Source organism: Sinocyclocheilus anshuiensis, unplaced genomic scaffold, assembly GCF_001515605.1.
Source record: "Sinocyclocheilus anshuiensis isolate Anshui unplaced genomic scaffold, SAMN03320099.WGS_v1.1 scaffold175, whole genome shotgun sequence".
Taxonomy (NCBI): Eukaryota; Metazoa; Chordata; class Actinopteri; order Cypriniformes; family Cyprinidae; genus Sinocyclocheilus; species Sinocyclocheilus anshuiensis.
Window position 1 is genome coordinate 436320 of NW_015548208.1, and position 8391 is coordinate 444710.

The following is an 8391-nucleotide window of genomic DNA, read 5'->3' on the forward strand; positions in this document are numbered from 1 at the left end:
TCCATTTTAATGTATCATGATATTCACATCGAAGTGCAATACTTTAACAAATATGAAAATGTTAATGGAGTACTATACATGTCTGAAAACAAGGTAATATGATGGTACTTTTATATATTCTGTAGTATTGTACTGAATAGGGTCATTACTGTATAACTGAAACAAAATCTATTAAAACATTTCTGCTAATTGATAGCTGAAATACAAATAAACTGTACATATTAGATGAATAACTTAAACTAAACAAAATTCAGAAATGTTGTTTTGACAGCTAATTGAAATAAAAAAAAAAGTAAACTAAAATCTAAATAGTAATATTTAAAAATGAAAATTAATAAAAATGAAGTATAAAAAAATAAACTAATTGAAATAAGTTTAAGATGAAGCAATAAAATTAGTAAGTGGAAATAAATAAAAAACTAAAACTGAAATCTAAAATTCAAATAGCATAAATAGTATAATTTTTTATAGTATAAAAATCTTAACCAACAACAAATAAAACTGACAAAAACACATAACAAAATCACTAAAAATGAAACTAAAACTTTGGTTTTAAAGCATTTTCCAAAACTATGGTAAAACTATTGTACTTCCTTTACTTGGTGGATTAAAATGATTTGAAACAGTCTGATGAGTAAAATCCTTTTTTTAACCATTTCTATTGTTTTCCATTACCATTTGAAGTATCATACAGTAATGGTATCCAGGGACCTATATTTACTCTCGTAAGGATGCTGCATAATATAGACCCAAGTTTGTTATCAGATCACATAATCAATATTAAATTTAGTCAATATACACTAAAAAGCGGCACAGATCCACAAACAGCATTGATGTAAATACAATCCCAAATGATCTGAGATGGTGTTTTAGTCTACGGCTGCAGCTTTATGTGCCATTATAAAGATCGCTGATCCAGGATCAGATTTCCTCGGCTGATACCGAATTCTGTGGCGGCTTTGTGAATAAACCAGACCCAAGGTCAGGCCTCGGCACTGACCTCCAGCGAGCTCCTGATGAAAATCTAACCAAGCATCACGGGCAATTTGAGTCCTCAAAGTAAACAAACAGAAGTGCTCTTCAAAGGCTGAGGTCCAAACAGAGAGAGGCAGCCACACACATGGAAAGACTCGAGGGAGACCTCGGAACGCCTGTCCGGCACCGGCACACTGAAAGACCACAAAGGCTTTTATATTATGTCTCACTAATGCATGTTATTTTTACATTCTCTCTGCTGGCCGGTGTGTATTCGCATTACAAATGCCTAATATTGGATAGTCTTGCACTGCCAGACTTTTGACTACCGCAAATCTCATGCACTCTGCAGTTATTCTGGTCAATAAATGCCCACTTAGACAGGAAGAGACCATCTGACCAACATGCAAAGTGACCATCACTTTTTGAAACCGCCGCTTAGTTTATCCTGAGGGATGTAACCTAAAAATATGATATGTGATATGATATGTGAAATATATCTTAAAATGCATGTCTTTGCACTTTTTACTTCTATGTTTAATGTAAGGATATACAAAAACAACAACAACAACAAAATATGTTTAAAAGAATACACAGGGGGGAGAAACTAAAAGTGCCATATCATCTGCAATTTTCTGTTTCAAAATAGTCAAATATTATAATCCCCAAAGTACTATGTACTATGTACATAGAGTAATACCATGGTGTTTTGATATTTACTATGGTACCATATACATTTACCATGGTACTTAGAAGTAACCCAAGGCACTTGCACAACTGTGGCACGATGTTGAAAAACTGTGTTAATACCATTGTACTTTTTTAAATATACTGTGTTAGTGAATGATTTCCATATTAATGTACCATGGTAGTTTAAAGAATAAAATTGTGAAAATATGACAAAAACATTAAACATTAAATGAAAATATGATGGTACCTTTATACAGTATTGTACTGAACAGGATTATTATTGTATAAATAAAAGTTTTAAAAACGTTTTTCTAATTGCAAGCTGAAATATAAAATAAAATATAAATCTTCGATTTAAAAAAAAAAAACTTTTATAATTTATATAATTGAAATAAAGTCTAAACATAAAAAAAAAAAATCCTAAAAATTAATAAAAAAAAATAAACATAAAATAATTTTCACTTACAAAGATGCAAGACATTGAATTAAACATGAAATTTTGAAGTATTGATGTTAGCTCGTCCATTAAATAATATTAATATAACTTTTGATTTTAAAAATGCCATTAACTAAGATTAATAAATGCTTTAGAAGTAGTTTTCATTGTTAGTTGGTGTTAACTAATATCGTCAACCAATGTAACCTTATTGTGAAGTGTTACTAGTTAAAATGTTTTTCCACACTTTTTCAGTAAATTACATTTGGGGGGAAATTTCTAGTAAATATTACAAATAATTGCAAAGCATCGGCAAGTAACATCTTGAATTAAACATTTTTTTTTTTCTTTTTCTTTTTTGTAAAACATACTCCAATAATCTGTTTTATTTATATCCTTGAAAAATATTTGAAACTGTTCTCAAATGTTTCTCAAATTCCTCAGTATAATTAAAAAAACACACAAATGAGTCAATAGTTAGCTAAAATTATAGAGTTCATATTGAGATCTCTCACTGAGATACTCTAAACTGACACATTGTGGAGATCTCTGGGGGAGATGTATGATGATTATGTGGGTCTTCCTCAGAGACATCTGTGAAGCAAGAGACTTCAGCAAATGTCTCCATTCAGTCTCATTGCTGTGTTGGAGTAGCAGTTGAGATATTAAAGAGCTTTCATTTTCTTTCCTACAGGAAGTCATGATGTTGCATAAGGCATATTCACTAGCCTACAAAGTGCCTTGAAAGTAAGTAAAATACAATACAAAGATACAATACAATGATATACAAGAAATAGTATTTCTGAATATGTCTTTTCTATGGAAGTGCCCATTATGTTAGGAAAAAAAACGACAGGAAATTTGAACCAATTCAAAAAAAAAAAGATTTTAATTGAGCACTGATGGCAAAGAAATGAACAGATGTAAATAGAAATGTCTCTAAACATAATGCATTCACAGCCTGTCTTTTTGTCTCTCTGTGTGGTTAAACTGTTGTACTGAGCCATCCTGCTGTTTTATTTCATTTTGAGTGGATATGACAAAGTGCGGCATGTTTGTAGCTGAATGTAGTCGCTGTGTGTCACCGCTGATTGCCGTCTCACAAAACAAAATGGGCGGGCAGCATTCTTGTTTGCCTTTGTTATCCATCCGGTCCTCAATCATGAGCTGTTTTTTTTTTCATTGTTTAGAAAGCGTCAACATAAGTACCTCAGCGACAAATCTCACACAGACTCCTTTTTCTTGGCCATCAGTGATTACATCAATGAGGATTTTTTTTTTTTCCTGCAATCAAAAAAAAAAAAATATTGAAACTTATAAGTGGTGTTGCTAAGCAAGTGTGACTATTATCACTGCTCCTGTTAATGGTACGTGATTTTATGGAAGCCCATTATCTTATAAATTCAGCTTTGACATAATTATGACTCAATATCTCGTAATTTTGACTTTTCATAATTATGACTTAGTATGTCATAATTTTGACTTATCTCATACGATAATTATGAATTTAATAATTATGACCATCATAAATTTGACTGTCATAATTTGACTTCATTTCATAAATTAGACCTTTTTTATTCAATTGACTTTTCATAATATTTACTTTGTCATAATTATGACCTTTATCTTATAATTGTGACTTTTTATCTCATTATGCAATCTTAGTATGCCATTATTTGGACTTATGCAATAATTATCACTGTCATAATTGTCATAATTTGGACTTTATATAATAATTATGACGTAGTATGTCATGATTTTTTTCTTATACAGTAATTATGATTTGTTTCATAATTATGACTTTTTAATCTCATAAATTTGACTGCCATAATTCTAATTTATCTATTTTATCTAATTAATACTAAAGAGTACTTTACTAAAAAAGACTTTATCATAATTATGACTTAGTATGTCATAATTTAACTTATACAATATCAAGTAACTCATACAGTTATCATAATTTAGACCTTTTGTCATAATTGTGATCTCATAATTATGACTTAGCATGTCATAATTTTGTCTTATACAGTAATTATGACTGTTATAATTTTGACATTTTGTCTTAATCATTACTTTATTTCATAGTATGTCATAATTTATACCTTTTAGCTAATAATTTTGACTTTTTCATCTCATAATTGTGACATTTTATGTCATAAGTATGATTAACCAAAACATGATTATTTCCCTATGTGGCAGAAATGGGCGTCACTTGTGACAGTACCTAGCAACCACTCATAACACCCTAGCAACAGTATAGCAACGTCCTGACAACCACCCTCAATACCCTAGCATCATGACAGCAAGTTTTGCACAGCCAAGTAACATTCACTCTTCTTAAGAAAATGTAAAAATCTAGTTTCCTCTGTGAAATGTGTGCCAGGCTGATTGATGATGTGAATAGATCAACATGGCATCCCGTCCTCAAAATGCGTCTTGCGATTTTCCATTTTAGCAGTGCAGACCAGAATTCAATTTGTCCAGTGCACCAAAAAGACAATTGGACTACAACCCAAAAAAAATTGTCTCTCAGATTTAAGCAAAGGGCCTGAGGTTATAGTCTCATGTCATCTTCTGATAAACTTCCCATCATCATATGAGAAAGAACTTGATGAACATTTGATTGCCTCCGGCAGAATCTATCGTTTCACCGTCGTCCAGAAAAATGGCTTTTATATGAACACAAATTAATAAGATATTGCTTAAAATGAAAATATGAAACTGGTGAAGCATCCATCTTGGTATTGATTTGTGTCAGCTGAGTCTGGCTAATGTGACCCATGAGAAGCCGCCTGCCTCTGAAACGTATTACCTGCCTTAACGTTCAACCTCACTAACTGCACAATCCAACATTATTTATGCCCGGCAGGGAAAACAAGATTGAAAACATGGTTAAAACCATGATTTTTTTGGACAACTTTATGATATTACTTTATTAATATCATGTCACATGCAACAATTTTCACTTGTTGGTTATAATTCACTACTGCATGACATTTTGAGCACAGTTCAGTGAAGCCATGCACACTAGATGACTGAAGTTAGTTGTCATTTAAGATTTTAAGTGTGCAGTAACAACATAGAGTGAGTTAAAGGAATAGTTCACCCAAAAATGAAAATTTGCTTACAATTTATTTATGGGCCATCTAAGATATAGATGAGTTTGTTTCTTCATGGGAACAAATTTGGAGAAATTTAGCATTATCACTTGCTCACCAATGGATTCTCTGCAGTGAATGCAAGACGCTGTTTTTTTTTTTTTTACTTCAAACCATTGTTTTCAGTAAAAAATATGAGTCCATAATCCATCATAATGCTTCCTCCAGTGTTAAAAAGTGGTCTGGTCTGAATCAGGAGAGAAATATGCACAGATCAAGCACTATTTATAAGTTAAAACAGTTCTAAACAAATATGTTGTTAGATTATGATGTGACAGGACAACAGGGGGTGGACTTTTTCACTGGAGGAAACATTATTATGGATTATGCACTCATATTTTAGCCGGAAGCAACATTTTGAAGTTAAAAACATCTAAATTAAGGAATTATTTCTTACAAACATGCAGCTTTTCACTTCACAATATATTAACTGATGGACTGGAGTCATGTGGATTACTTATGGATTATTGTGATGTTTTTATCAGCTATTTGCTAAATTTCTCCAAATCTGTTCTCATGAAGAAACAAACTTATCTACATCTTGAATGGCCTGAGGGCAAGTAAATTTTCAGTTTTTCGTGAACTGTTCCTTTAAGCAGCTCTTGTTTTGTGATTGGCTGGATTTGATGATCACGCTCCTCCCTCCCAAATTCTTTGCATTCCATTTGGCTAATCATTTAATAATCCTTTGTGCTTTAAAATACATTATTATTGCTACAAAGGTTCTTTATAAGCTATTAAACATTATTTTTTCTCTAATAGTTTGGCCGATTATATGGTACTATTTTTACCCTCATCTCAAGTCAAACTGGTAACCTTTGCATCTCAAATCCCTATAATGTATGACACTTCAGTTGTTAACAAAGTCTTCAAGCCTTGACGTAATTGGATTTTTTCATGGGGCTTTAATGTAGTGCTGTTCGCAGAGCTTCATTTGAGTAATTGCACATGACCTCACTGTCCTCTTTCCGGTAATCCGGTATTGAGCCGCAGGATCAGACGTCAGTGGGTAATGTAGACATCCTTGGCTCCGGATTCACCCCTCCATGATGCCACGGCTTAGACTGTAAGCAGCTCGAGTAGAACGGGTTTTAATCACTCATTATCATAGATAATGTAGCAGCATAAAACATTATATTTTATGCTGTGCAGTAAAGACCAGTAATTGAATGGACTAAATTAAATGGAGCTTTATGTACAGTCAGTGTGTGTATATATAGGCTATATATTTAAATAAAGTATCTCAGGTTATTTATTTGGAACCCGAGATACTTTTTCAGGATTCTTTGAAAAAAAAGTTAAAAAGTACAGCATTTATTTAAAAAGAAACAATATACACTACCGTTAAAAAGTTTGTGGTCAGTAAATTTTTCTTCTTTCTTTTTTTGAAAGAAATTAATACTTTTAATTCAATTCAATTCAATTCAATTCAAGTTTATTTGTATAGCGCTGTTCACGATACAAATCGTTGCAAAGCAACTTTACAGCAAATTAAGTTTCTACAATATTTAGTGGTAGCTTATCAGTGGTGACTGTCAGTTAATGTACATATGGCAGAAATGTACGGAAAAATCAATTAAAGACGTAATCAAACAGACGATGAACACTATTAAAAGCAATTATTATATGATGCAATCAAACTTATAGCAAAATGTGGTAGTTCTGTAAGTTGTTTCAGGGTTGGCATCATCTGAGGTCCTCTGAGGGGTTGGCATCATCTCTTCTCAGGTGTTCTGGATCCAGACTGAAGCTTGTGTAAATCCTAGTTACCACGGGATGTCAATCCCGTGGCAAAAACAGAGAAACAAATAGAGACATAATTAGCGTAGCTGCTGTTCCAACCATGCAAAATGTATTTGTTTAACCCAAATAAAGAGTAATAATGTGCATTTGATCAGATATAACTGCAGTACAAGATTATGAGATGCATTATTTGAATGCTTGGCCAAAGAGATGTGTCTTTAATCTAGATTAAAACAGAGAGAGTGTGTCTGAACCCCAAACGTTATCAGGAAGGCTATTCCAGAGTTTGGGAGCCAAATGCAAAAAAGCTCTACACCGCATGTAACTTTTAAGAAGATTCACTTGTTTAAAACACCCTTAATTGTATTAACATTTACTATATGAAGTTCCTTACGTAAGTTAGGGAGGAGCGAGTCCATCTAATCTTTCAATCAACAGCCAGAGTATATAAGCAGCTGCTTACCTCTCTCCAGTCTCAGCTGTTCCAGCAGCTTCCGGTTGTGTCGTACAGAATTATGTCAGGCTCACCGGACCTCCAGCTTTTTGCTTTAGATGACAAACTTTTCTCCTGTCCCGAGACACCAACAGTTGCAACTCGCAAATCACTGGATCGCACGGATCCAAACAAAGAGACTCCCTCTGGGCGCTCCTGTCGAACGATCCAGCGCTCATACAAACCATGCTCCAGAAGACTACTCTCCCCCCCACCTTCAAAATCACCAGCGGTAACTGGGCCTCGTTCATCTCTTCATTCCACTGCCACCATTCCTCCGATTCCACCAGGGCTGGATTGGTAATCGGGCATACCGGGCATTTTCCCGGTGGGCCGGCGCACTTAAGGGGCCGACAGAAGTTTTTATTTATTTATTTATTTTTTGCCAAGGACCATCACGCAGGGACAGCAAGCAGCCAGTGGCCCATTGGATTGTCTCCTGTATAGTCAGCGTAAACCATCCAATCACAATGCGCTATAGACGGAGCGATGAAGTATTTTGCTTTTGTAACATTATACACTATACAATTCAAAAGCTTGTAGTCTGTAGAATATATTTTTTTTGGGGGGGAAAGAAATTAATACTTTTATTTAGCAAGGATGCTTTAAATTGATCAAAAGTGATGATAAAGACATTCATAAAGTGATGATAAAGACATTCATAATGCTACAAAAGATTTCCATTTCAGATAAATGCTGTTCTATTCATCATCTGAAAAATTCTACTCAGCTGTTTTCAACATAATAAAAATAAAAAATAAAATTTTTAGCAGCAAATCTGAATATTTTAATGCTTTCTGAAGGATCATGTGATTTGAGTATTGATGCTAAAAATTCAGCTTTGAAATCACAGGAATAAATTACATTTTAAAATATATTCAAATAGAAAACAGTTA